The sequence below is a fragment of the Hyla sarda genome, unplaced genomic scaffold (genome assembly GCF_029499605.1).
Source record: "Hyla sarda isolate aHylSar1 unplaced genomic scaffold, aHylSar1.hap1 scaffold_804, whole genome shotgun sequence".
Lineage (NCBI taxonomy): Eukaryota > Metazoa > Chordata > Amphibia > Anura > Hylidae > Hyla > Hyla sarda.
In genome coordinates this window covers 43439-55961 of record NW_026610830.1, presented here as the reverse complement: position 1 = coordinate 55961, position 12523 = coordinate 43439, and the positions used below count along the sequence as shown (strand labels likewise).

The 12523-nt window shown below is 46.2% G+C and overlaps 4 non-coding genes across 4 annotated transcripts; all 4 read left to right on the top strand.

Annotated features, from left to right (window-relative positions):
• Positions 1-2101: 2101 nt before the first annotated feature.
• On the top strand, positions 2102-2292 carry LOC130346921 (U2 spliceosomal RNA). Its single transcript, XR_008884954.1, has one exon. It is a non-coding gene; the product is annotated as a U2 spliceosomal RNA (small nuclear RNA).
• Positions 2293-4373: 2081 nt separating this feature from the next.
• Positions 4374-4564, top strand: LOC130346918 (U2 spliceosomal RNA). Its single transcript, XR_008884952.1, has one exon. It is a non-coding gene; the product is annotated as a U2 spliceosomal RNA (small nuclear RNA).
• A 2088-nt stretch (positions 4565-6652) lies between these two features.
• LOC130346917 (U2 spliceosomal RNA) lies at positions 6653-6843 on the top strand. Its single transcript, XR_008884951.1, has one exon. It is a non-coding gene; the product is annotated as a U2 spliceosomal RNA (small nuclear RNA).
• Positions 6844-8937: 2094 nt separating this feature from the next.
• Positions 8938-9128, top strand: LOC130346916 (U2 spliceosomal RNA). Its single transcript, XR_008884950.1, has one exon. It is a non-coding gene; the product is annotated as a U2 spliceosomal RNA (small nuclear RNA).
• Positions 9129-12523: the final 3395 nt, after the last annotated feature.

Here is a 12523-nt window from a genome sequence, read left to right as displayed (position 1 = left end):
TAAAAAGAAAGATTCCTACTTTCATTGCTACCTGCTTGCTGGCTAGCCAGCTAGCCAGCCCTGTGGGCCTTGCTGCTGCTGCAGCCAAAAAACAAAAGGTGGTGCTGCTGCTGCTTCTGCTGCTTCTGCTTCTGCTTGTGTCTGGCCGCTGTTGGAGCGTCCAGGCACAGGACTTCTGCTGCTGCTGACTAAATGGCCTCCTTAATTGGATCATTTGAGTAGCCAGCACACCTGTGCAGGTAGGGCATGACATGATAGGCAGCTGCCTTGATAGCGGGTGGGTGCTGAATGTTCCTAATTGACAAAATAAGATTAATGCTTATGAAGAAATATAAAATCTCATCCCTTCCCCAATATCGCGCCACACCCCTACCCCTTAATTCCCTGGTTGAACTTGATGGACATATGTCTTTTTTCGACCGTACTAACTATGTAACTATGTAACATAACATGGGGGGGGGGGGGTCTCCTGGCTGTTCACACAGGTGTGTCATTGCTGTACATTGACCATGCATTGCTTCTGTGGTATTGCAAAGGCAAAGACAAATGCTTCCAGCCATCCATTGCACTAATGGATTGGTCATCAGCTGGCTGTCTATGTCCCGCATCAATATAGACCAAAGTACAGAGGGTTAGGCTATGCTATTGTGCACCTACCTGATGCATCAGAAGGTGCGAGGCCCTTGCTAAATTCTGTGCACAGACTTTGAGATCTATACTTTAGACTGTATCTAAACCTGCTCCAACATGGACTGACATTCTGGCCTACTTTCAGCCGATGCGACTTGTCTGTCGCTGAACAGTCGCTTTTTATGTATTCAGCACCTATGTATAATGTTGTAAAAATGCTCTAGAAGCTAAAGTCGCAGAAATGTCACACATATTTGGCCTGCAACTTTCTGTGCGACAAATTCAGACAGGAAAAATCAGTATAAATCCTTAGAAAATTATCCCCCAGTGTCTCCATCTGCTGGCGGTATTGATTAAGCATTGCTGCACTGATGGGGTATGCATTAGACGAAAAAAAAGAAGAAAAAGAAGAATAATACGCCCAGAAAAGAGGCGAAAAGGAGAAAAACGTAAAAAAACGTGAAAAAAAAGTAAGAGGAAGAGAATGGAAAAAAAGGTGGAAATGGGTTTAAAAGTGATTTCGGCGGAGAAATATATATATATATATATATATATATATATATATATATATATATATAAATATATATATATATATATACGCGCACACACACACATATATATAAACGTATTCTCCGTTGAGATATTGCAGCCGCTGCTGTGTCCAGGCCCAGGAGCCTTAGCACTGTGCTGTGATGTCACTCAATACCACTGACATCACTAGGTGTAAACAACATCTCTCCTTTGCTGTGTATGTGACTATGGAGCTGTTTGGTGATGTCGTCTATTATGGCCTTCATAGAAGCAACAGGAGATTGTTGCATCCATCTAGAACCCTCAGAACTACAGTGCTATGATGTCACTCACTTCCACAGGCCTTGCAGAGTGTAAACAACAACAACCCAGCTTTGTTGTGTATGTAACCATAGGGATTTGTGATGTCACCTAGAACCTTCACAGCAGCGACAGCTTTATGAGGAGCATCAGCACTGCTCTGCCTGAGCAGAACCATCACCGCCATAGGTTGTCAAATAACCCGGGTTTAACCCACACAGGTAAGTCCAATGGGGTGCAGGCATGTCCTCTATGCTTACAGCTTCCCGTGGGTGTTGGTTTGATACCGTTTGGGGACAGCCAAGGAGGCATCTGCAGGCAACAAAGGTAGGTGTGTGCTTGTGTGTGTGTTTCCTATGCAGATCCTAAGCCCACTGTCACATGCAAGTAGGAGGAGTAAGAAGGGTTCCTGGCAAATCCGGGTTATGGATTGCATTTAAAAAGGCCCCGTGGGAGTGCAATGGGCCCCTGTCTTGCTGCTTAGCAATAATGGTATGGGTTTAGGTTCTGCTGTGTGTACTGGTGGTTGACTGCCCCCCAGCCCAGAGTGTGCATGGAAAATTGTCTGGCAGCCTCCCTGACAGCAAGCAGTGATAGTGCCCATGAAGGGCACCTTGTTGGGCCCGCCCCTTTCACGGTTATCGCTTCTCGGCCTTTTGGCTAAGATCAAGTGTAGTATCTGTTCTTATCAGTTTAATATCTGATACGTCCCCTATCTGGGGACCATATATTAAATGGATTTTTGAGAACGGGGGCCGATTTCGAAGCTTGCTTCCGTCGCCCTATGCATTGACCCGATATGGCAGTATCTTCGGGTACAGTGCACCACCCCCTTACAGGGTTAAAAAGAAAGATTCCTACTTTCATTGCTACCTGCTTGCTGGCTAGCCAGCTAGCCAGCCCCGTGGGCCTTGCTGCTGCTGCAGCCAAAAAACAAAAGGTGGTGCTGCTGCTGCTTCTGCTGCTTCTGCTTCTGCTTGTGTCTGGCCGCTGTTGGAGCGTCCAGGCACAGGACTTCTGCTGCTGCTGACTAAATGGCCTCCTTAATTGGATCATTTGAGTAGCCAGCACACCTGTGCAGGTAGGGCATGACATGATAGGCAGCTGCCTTGATAGCGGGTGGGTGCTGAATGTTCCTAATTGACAAAATAAGATTAATGCTTATGAAGAAATATAAAATCTCATCCCTTCCCCAATATCGCGCCACACCCCTACCCCTTAATTCCCTGGTTGAACTTGATGGACATATGTCTTTTTTCGACCGTACTAACTATGTAACTATGTAACATAACATGGGGGGGGGGGGGGGTCTCCTGGCTGTTCACACAGGTGTGTCATTGCTGTACATTGACCATGCATTGCTTCTGTGGTATTGCAAAGGCAAAGACAAATGCTTCCAGCCATCCATTGCACTAATGGATTGGTCATCAGCTGGTTGTCTATGTCCCGCATCAATATAGACCAAAGTACAGAGGGTTAGGCTATGCTATTGTGCACCTACCTGATGCATCAGAAGGTGCGAGGCCCTTGCTAAATTCTGTGCACAGACTTTGAGATCTATACTTTAGACTGTATCTAAACCTGCTCCAACATGGACTGACATTCTGGCCTACTTTCAGCCGATGCGACTTGTCTGTCGCTGAACAGTCGCTTTTTATGTATTCAGCACCTATGTATAATGTTGTAAAAATGCTCTAGAAGCTAAAGTCGCAGAAATGTCACACATATTTGGCCTGCAACTTTCTGTGCGACAAATTCAGACAGGAAAAATCAGTATAAATCCTTAGAAAATTATCCCCCAGTGTCTCCATCTGCTGGCGGTATTGAATAAGCATTGCTGCACTGATGGGGTATGCATTAGACGAAAAAAAAGAAGAAAAAGAAGAATAATACGCCCAGAAAAGAGGCGAAAAGGAGAAAAACGTAAAAAAACGTGAAAAAAAGTAAGAGGAAGAGAAGGGAAAAAAAGGTGGAAATGGGTTTAAAAGTGATTTCGGCGGAGAAATATATATATATATATATATATATATATATATATACGCGCACACACACACATATATATAAACGTATTCTCCGTTGAGATATTGCAGCCGCTGCTGTGTCCAGGCCCAGGAGCCTTAGCACTGTGCTGTGATGTCACTCAATACCACTGACATCACTAGGTGTAAACAACATCTCTCCTTTGCTGTGTATGTGACTATGGAGCTGTTTGGTGATGTCGTCTATTATGGCCTTCATAGAAGCAACAGGAGATTGTTGCATCCATTTAGAACCCTCAGAACTACAGTGCTATGATGTCACTCACTTCCACAGGCCTTGCAGAGTGTAAACAACAACAACCCAGCTTTGTTGTGTATGTAACCATAGGGATTTGTGATGTCACCTAGAACCTTCACAGCAGCGACAGCTTTATGAGGAGCATCAGCACTGCTCTGCCTGAGCAGAACCATCACCGCCATAGGTTGTCAAATAACCCGGGTTTAACCCACACAGGTAAGTCCAATGGGGTGCAGGCATGTCCTCTATGCTTACAGCTTCCCGTGGGTGTTGGTTTGATACCGTTTGGGGACAGCCAAGGAGGCATCTGCAGGCAACAAAGGTAGGTGTGTGCTTGTGTGTGTGTTTCCTATGCAGATCCTAAGCCCAGTGTCACATGCAAGTAGGAGGAGTAAGAAGGGTTCCTGGCAAATCCGGGTTATGGATTGCATTTAAAAAGGCCCCGTGGGAGTGCAATGGGCCCCTGTCTTGCTGCTTAGCAATAATGGTATGGGTTTAGGTTCTGCTGTGTGTACTGGTGGTTGACTGCCCCCCAGCCCAGAGTGTGCATGGAAAATTGTCTGGCAGCCTCCCTGACAGCAAGCAGTGATAGTGCCCATGAAGGGCACCTTGTTGGGCCCGCCCCTTTCACGGTTATCGCTTCTCGGCCTTTTGGCTAAGATCAAGTGTAGTATCTGTTCTTATCAGTTTAATATCTGATACGTCCCCTATCTGGGGACCATATATTAAATGGATTTTTGAGAACGGGGGCCGATTTCGAAGCTTGCTTCCGTCGCCCTATGCATTGACCCGATATGGCAGTATCTTCGGGTACAGTGCACCACCCCCTTACAGGGTTAAAAAGAAAGATTCCTACTTTCATTGCTACCTGCTTGCTGGCTAGCCAGCTAGCCAGCCCTGTGGGCCTTGCTGCTGCTGCAGCCAAAAAACAAAAGGTGGTGCTGCTGCTGCTTCTGCTGCTTCTGCTTCTGCTTGTGTCTGGCCGCTGTTGGAGCGTCCAGGCACAGGACTTCTGCTGCTGCTGACTAAATGGCCTCCTTAATTGGATCATTTGAGTAGCCAGCACACCTGTGCAGGTAGGGCATGACATGATAGGCAGCTGCCTTGATAGCGGGTGGGTGCTGAATGTTCCTAATTGACAAAATAAGATTAATGCTTATGAAGAAATATAAAATCTCATCCCTTCCCCAATATCGCGCCACACCCCTACCCCTTAATTCCCTGGTTGAACTTGATGGACATATGTCTTTTTTCGACCGTACTAACTATGTAACTATGTAACATAACATGGGGGGGGGGGGGTCTCCTGGCTGTTCACACAGGTGTGTCATTGCTGTACATTGACCATGCATTGCTTCTGTGGTATTGCAAAGGCAAAGACAAATGCTTCCAGCCATCCATTGCACTAATGGATTGGTCATCAGCTGGCTGTCTATGTCCCGCATCAATATAGACCAAAGTACAGAGGGTTAGGCTATGCTATTGTGCACCTACCTGATGCATCAGAAGGTGCGAGGCCCTTGCTAAATTCTGTGCACAGACTTTGAGATCTATACTTTAGACTGTATCTAAACCTGCTCCAACATGGACTGACATTCTGGCCTACTTTCAGCCGATGCGACTTGTCTGTCGCTGAACAGACGCTTTTTATGTATTCAGCACCTATGTATAATGTTGTAAAAATGCTCTAGAAGCTAAAGTCGCAGAAATGTCACACATATTTGGCCTGCAACTTTCTGTGCGACAAATTCAGACAGGAAAAATCAGTATAAATCCTTAGAAAATTATCCCCCAGTGTCTCCATCTGCTGGCGGTATTGAATAAGCATTGCTGCACTGATGGGGTATGCATTAGACGAAAAAAAAGAAGAAAAAGAAGAATAATACGCCCAGAAAAGAGGCGAAAAGGAGAAAAACGTAAAAAAACGTGAAAAAAAAGTAAGAGGAAGAGAAGGGAAAAAAAGGTGGAAATGGGTTTAAAAGTGATTTCGGCGGAGAAATATATATATATATATATATATATATATATATATATATATATACGCGCACACACACACATATATATAAACGTATTCTCCGTTGAGATATTGCAGCCGCTGCTGTGTCCAGGCCCAGGAGCCTTAGCACTGTGCTGTGATGTCACTCAATACCACTGACATCACTAGGTGTAAACAACATCTCTCCTTTGCTGTGTATGTGACTATGGAGCTGTTTGGTGATGTCGTCTATTATGGCCTTCATAGAAGCAACAGGAGATTGTTGCATCCATCTAGAACCCTCAGAACTACAGTGCTATGATGTCACTCACTTCCACAGGCCTTGCAGAGTGTAAACAACAACAACCCAGCTTTGTTGTGTATGTAACCATAGGGATTTGTGATGTCACCTAGAACCTTCACAGCAGCGACAGCTTTATGAGGAGCATCAGCACTGCTCTGCCTGAGCAGAACCATCACCGCCATAGGTTGTCAAATAACCCGGGTTTAACCCACACAGGTAAGTCCAATGGGGTGCAGGCATGTCCTCTATGCTTACAGCTTCCCGTGGGTGTTGGTTTGATACCGTTTGGGGACAGCCAAGGAGGCATCTGCAGGCAACAAAGGTAGGTGTGTGCTTGTGTGTGTGTTTCCTATGCAGATCCTCAGCCCAGTGTCACATGCAAGTAGGAGGAGTAAGAAGGGTTCCTGGCAAATCCGGGTTATGGATTGCATTTAAAAAGGCCCCGTGGGAGTGCAATGGGCCCCTGTCTTGCTGCTTAGCAATAATGGTATGGGTTTAGGTTCTGCTGTGTGTACTGGTGGTTGACTGCCCCCCAGCCCAGAGTGTGCATGGAAAATTGTCTGGCAGCCTCCCTGACAGCAAGCAGTGATAGTGCCCATGAAGGGCACCTTGTTGGGCCCGCCCCTTTCACGGTTATCGCTTCTCGGCCTTTTGGCTAAGATCAAGTGTAGTATCTGTTCTTATCAGTTTAATATCTGATACGTCCCCTATCTGGGGACCATATATTAAATGGATTTTTGAGAACGGGGGCCGATTTCGAAGCTTGCTTCCGTCGCCCTATGCATTGACCCGATATGGCAGTATCTTCGGGTACAGTGCACCACCCCCTTACAGGGTTAAAAAGAAAGATTCCTACTTTCATTGCTACCTGCTTGCTGGCTAGCCAGCTAGCCAGCCCTGTGGGCCTTGCTGCTGCTGCAGCCAAAAAACAAAAGGTGGTGCTGCTGCTGCTTCTGCTGCTTCTGCTTCTGCTTGTGTCTGGCCGCTGTTGGAGCGTCCAGGCACAGGACTTCTGCTGCTGCTGACTAAATGGCCTCCTTAATTGGATCATTTGAGTAGCCAGCACACCTGTGCAGGTAGGGCATGACATGATAGGCAGCTGCCTTGATAGCGGGTGGGTGCTGAATGTTCCTAATTGACAAAATAAGATTAATGCTTATGAAGAAATATAAAATCTCATCCCTTCCCCAATATCACGCCACACCCCTACCCCTTAATTCCCTGGTTGAACTTGATGGACATATGTCTTTTTTCGACCGTACTAACTATGTAACTATGTAACATAACATGGGGGGGGGGGGGGGTCTCCTGGCTGTTCACACAGGTGTGTCATTGCTGTACATTGACCATGCATTGCTTCTGTGGTATTGCAAAGGCAAAGACAAATGCTTCCAGCCATCCATTGCACTAATGGATTGGTCATCAGCTGGCTGTCTATGTCCCGCATCAATATAGACCAAAGTACAGAGGGTTAGGCTATGCTATTGTGCACCTACCTGATGCATCAGAAGGTGCGAGGCCCTTGCTAAATTCTGTGCACAGACTTTGAGATCTATACTTTAGACTGTATCTAAACCTGCTCCAACATGGACTGACATTCTGGCCTACTTTCAGCCGATGCGACTTGTCTGTCGCTGAACAGTCGCTTTTTATGTATTCAGCACCTATGTATAATGTTGTAAAAATGCTCTAGAAGCTAAAGTCGCAGAAATGTCACACATATTTGGCCTGCAACTTTCTGTGCGACAAATTCAGACAGGAAAAATCAGTATAAATCCTTAGAAAATTATCCCCCAGTGTCTCCATCTGCTGGCGGTATTGAATAAGCATTGCTGCACTGATGGGGTATGCATTAGACGAAAAAAAAGAAGAAAAAGAAGAATAATACGCCCAGAAAAGAGGCGAAAAGGAGAAAAACGTAAAAAAACGTGAAAAAAAAGTAAGAGGAAGAGAAGGGAAAAAAAGGTGGAAATGGGTTTAAAAGTGATTTCGGCGGAGAAATATATATATATATATATATATATATATATATATATATATATATATACGCGCACACACACACATATATATAAACGTATTCTCCGTTGAGATATTGCAGCCGCTGCTGTGTCCAGGCCCAGGAGCCTTAGCACTGTGCTGTGATGTCACTCAATACCACTGACATCACTAGGTGTAAACAACATCTCTCCTTTGCTGTGTATGTGACTATGGAGCTGTTTGGTGATGTCGTCTATTATGGCCTTCATAGAAGCAACAGGAGATTGTTGCATCCATCTAGAACCCTCAGAACTACAGTGCTATGATGTCACTCACTTCCACAGGCCTTGCAGAGTGTAAACAACAACAACCCAGCTTTGTTGTGTATGTAACCATAGGGATTTGTGATGTCACCTAGAACCTTCACAGCAGCGACAGCTTTATGAGGAGCATCAGCACTGCTCTGCCTGAGCAGAACCATCACCGCCATAGGTTGTCAAATAACCCGGGTTTAACCCACACAGGTAAGTCCAATGGGGTGCAGGCATGTCCTCTATGCTTACAGCTTCCCGTGGGTGTTGGTTTGATACCGTTTGGGGACAGCCAAGGAGGCATCTGCAGGCAACAAAGGTAGGTGTGTGCTTGTGTGTGTGTTTCCTATGCAGATCCTCAGCCCAGTGTCACATGCAAGTAGGAGGAGTAAGAAGGGTTCCTGGCAAATCCGGGTTATGGATTGCATTTAAAAAGGCCCCGTGGGAGTGCAATGGGCCCCTGTCTTGCTGCTTAGCAATAATGGTATGGGTTTAGGTTCTGCTGTGTGTACTGGTGGTTGACTGCCCCCCAGCCCAGAGTGTGCATGGAAAATTGTCTGGCAGCCTCCCTGACAGCAAGCAGTGATAGTGCCCATGAAGGGCACCTTGTTGGGCCCGCCCCTTTCACGGTTATCGCTTCTCGGCCTTTTGGCTAAGATCAAGTGTAGTATCTGTTCTTATCAGTTTAATATCTGATACGTCCCCTATCTGGGGACCATATATTAAATGGATTTTTGAGAACGGGGGCCGATTTCGAAGCTTGCTTCCGTCGCCCTATGCATTGACCCGATATGGCAGTATCTTCGGGTACAGTGCACCACCCCCTTACAGGGTTAAAAAGAAAGATTCCTACTTTCATTGCTACCTGCTTGCTGGCTAGCCAGCTAGCCAGCCCTGTGGGCCTTGCTGCTGCTGCAGCCAAAAAACAAAAGGTGGTGCTGCTGCTGCTTCTGCTGCTTCTGCTTCTGCTTGTGTCTGGCCGCTGTTGGAGCGTCCAGGCACAGGACTTCTGCTGCTGCTGACTAAATGGCCTCCTTAATTGGATCATTTGAGTAGCCAGCACACCTGTGCAGGTAGGGCATGACATGATAGGCAGCTGCCTTGATAGCGGGTGGGTGCTGAATGTTCCTAATTGACAAAATAAGATTAATGCTTATGAAGAAATATAAAATCTCATCCCTTCCCCAATATCACGCCACACCCCTACCCCTTAATTCCCTGGTTGAACTTGATGGACATATGTCTTTTTTCGACCGTACTAACTATGTAACTATGTAACATAACATGGGGGGGGGGGGGGGTCTCCTGGCTGTTCACACAGGTGTGTCATTGCTGTACATTGACCATGCATTGCTTCTGTGGTATTGCAAAGGCAAAGACAAATGCTTCCAGCCATCCATTGCACTAATGGATTGGTCATCAGCTGGCTGTCTATGTCCCGCATCAATATAGACCAAAGTACAGAGGGTTAGGCTATGCTATTGTGCACCTACCTGATGCATCAGAAGGTGCGAGGCCCTTGCTAAATTCTGTGCACAGACTTTGAGATCTATACTTTAGACTGTATCTAAACCTGCTCCAACATGGACTGACATTCTGGCCTACTTTCAGCCGATGCGACTTGTCTGTCGCTGAACAGTCGCTTTTTATGTATTCAGCACCTATGTATAATGTTGTAAAAATGCTCTAGAAGCTAAAGTCGCAGAAATGTCACACATATTTGGCCTGCAACTTTCTGTGCGACAAATTCAGACAGGAAAAATCAGTATAAATCCTTAGAAAATTATCCCCCAGTGTCTCCATCTGCTGGCGGTATTGAATAAGCATTGCTGCACTGATGGGGTATGCATTAGACGAAAAAAAAGAAGAAAAAGAAGAATAATACGCCCAGAAAAGAGGCGAAAAGGAGAAAAACGTAAAAAAACGTGAAAAAAAAGTAAGAGGAAGAGAAGGGAAAAAAAGGTGGAAATGGGTTTAAAAGTGATTTCGGCGGAGAAATATATATATATATATATATATATATATATATATATATATATAAATACGCGCACACACACACATATATATAAACGTATTCTCCATTGAGATATTGCAGCCGCTGCTGTGTCCAGGCCCAGGAGCCTTAGCACTGTGCTGTGATGTCACTCAATACCACTGACATCACTAGGTGTAAACAACATCTCTCCTTTGCTGTGTATGTGACTATGGAGCTGTTTGGTGATGTCGTCTATTATGGCCTTCATAGAAGCAACAGGAGATTGTTGCATCCATCTAGAACCCTCAGAACTACAGTGCTATGATGTCACTCACTTCCACAGGCCTTGCAGAGTGTAAACAACAACAACCCAGCTTTGTTGTGTATGTAACCATAGGGATTTGTGATGTCACCTAGAACCTTCACAGCAGCGACAGCTTTATGAGGAGCATCAGCACTGCTCTGCCTGAGCAGAACCATCACCGCCATAGGTTGTCAAATAACCCGGGTTTAACCCACACAGGTAAGTCCAATGGGGTGCAGGCATGTCCTCTATGCTTACAGCTTCCCGTGGGTGTTGGTTTGATACCGTTTGGGGACAGCCAAGGAGGCATCTGCAGGCAACAAAGGTAGGTGTGTGCTTGTGTGTGTGTTTCCTATGCAGATCCTAAGCCCAGTGTCACATGCAAGTAGGAGGAGTAAGAAGGGTTCCTGGCAAATCCGGGTTATGGATTGCATTTAAAAAGGCCCCGTGGGAGTGCAATGGGCCCCTGTCTTGCTGCTTAGCAATAATGGTATGGGTTTAGGTTCTGCTGTGTGTACTGGTGGTTGACTGCCCCCCAGCCCAGAGTGTGCATGGAAAATTGTCTGGCAGCCTCCCTGACAGCAAGCAGTGATAGTGCCCATGAAGGGCACCTTGTTGGGCCCGCCCCTTTCACGGTTATCGCTTCTCGGCCTTTTGGCTAGATCAAGTGTCTGGTCAGGAGGATCCTGGGAGTTTGTCCTACCTTTTCCAAGGGGGGCTGCTACGAGGAACCGAAAAGGCGATCGACAAGATGGGTGTTCGCATCCGTTACCTTACATCCGGTGAAACGCGGATTCGTTTTTCCTTTCGCTTTGATGTTGATGAAGACAAGCAAGAACTCGTCCAACTTTCTTATTTTGTGAAAGAAACTCTCTACAAGCTTCTTGGGGTGAAGAAAGAGAACATCGTCTGTCTCAGAGATCCTCGGAAGGGCAGCTTCATCCTAACTCTGGACTCTGCTTATGCATGCCAGAATCTTTTTGAGAAGCTGAAAAGCAATCAAGACCTTGCTGAGCTTGATGGGATCACGGTCACAGTGTTGTATACTGGAGGCGATATTCCTCTAGTTGTGTGTATGCACAATCCCTTTGTGACTGTGTCCCATATTGAGCTCTTTTTGGGGAAATACTGCAGTTCTGTTAAGTATTCCCATAAGGTGATGAATTCAGAAGACCTATGGACGGGGAAACATAAGTTTTTTGTGAAAATGAAGGAGGATGCTACTGGCATTGGAGGGTTGTGTCATCCACCCTCCAACTTTTCTATCGGTCGGGATAAGGGCTATTTGTTTTATCCCGAGATGCCTACTTTTTGTAGGAAATGTAAGAAATTCGGACATACTATGGAAGTTTGCACGGACACTACAGTTCGCTGTGGTCGGTGCAATCAAGAAGGCCATGTTTCTAAGGACTGTGCTAAAATCGTCTGCAACATTTGTGGTGAAGAAGGCCATGCCTTTAAAGATTGCAGTCTCCGTTCCAGTGTAGCTAGATCGTGGGCTGACCGTGTAGCGGGGAGAGTGGGTGTAGTGCAAGCTGAAGTACCACCTGCGAAAGCACCCCAGCGGTCTGAGGCGCCTTCAGAAAAGCCGGCTGTAACTTCTCATGTCGTGGCGGAGCTTATGGACCTTTCTGCTGTGCCTGAGACAGAGGGGAGACCTTCTGTGGAGGGTTCTGGTGGTGGAGGGTCACTAGTGAGCAGTGAAGCCATGGAGGTTGGCGTGAAGGAGATCAAGCGGAAGAAGGAACTTGGAGATGAGCCACAACTTGGCATTAAACGGCCTGTCAAAAAAAGCTCAGACGAATGTGAGGACAGTCAACATGCATGGAGGCCTTCTATAAGATCAGCGTCCGATCCAAAAAATATCAAAGAGTTCGAAAGCCCGGAGTCACCTGTGGGTTTCATATCGGACTCAAACTCCAGTAGCGAATAGCTTCCT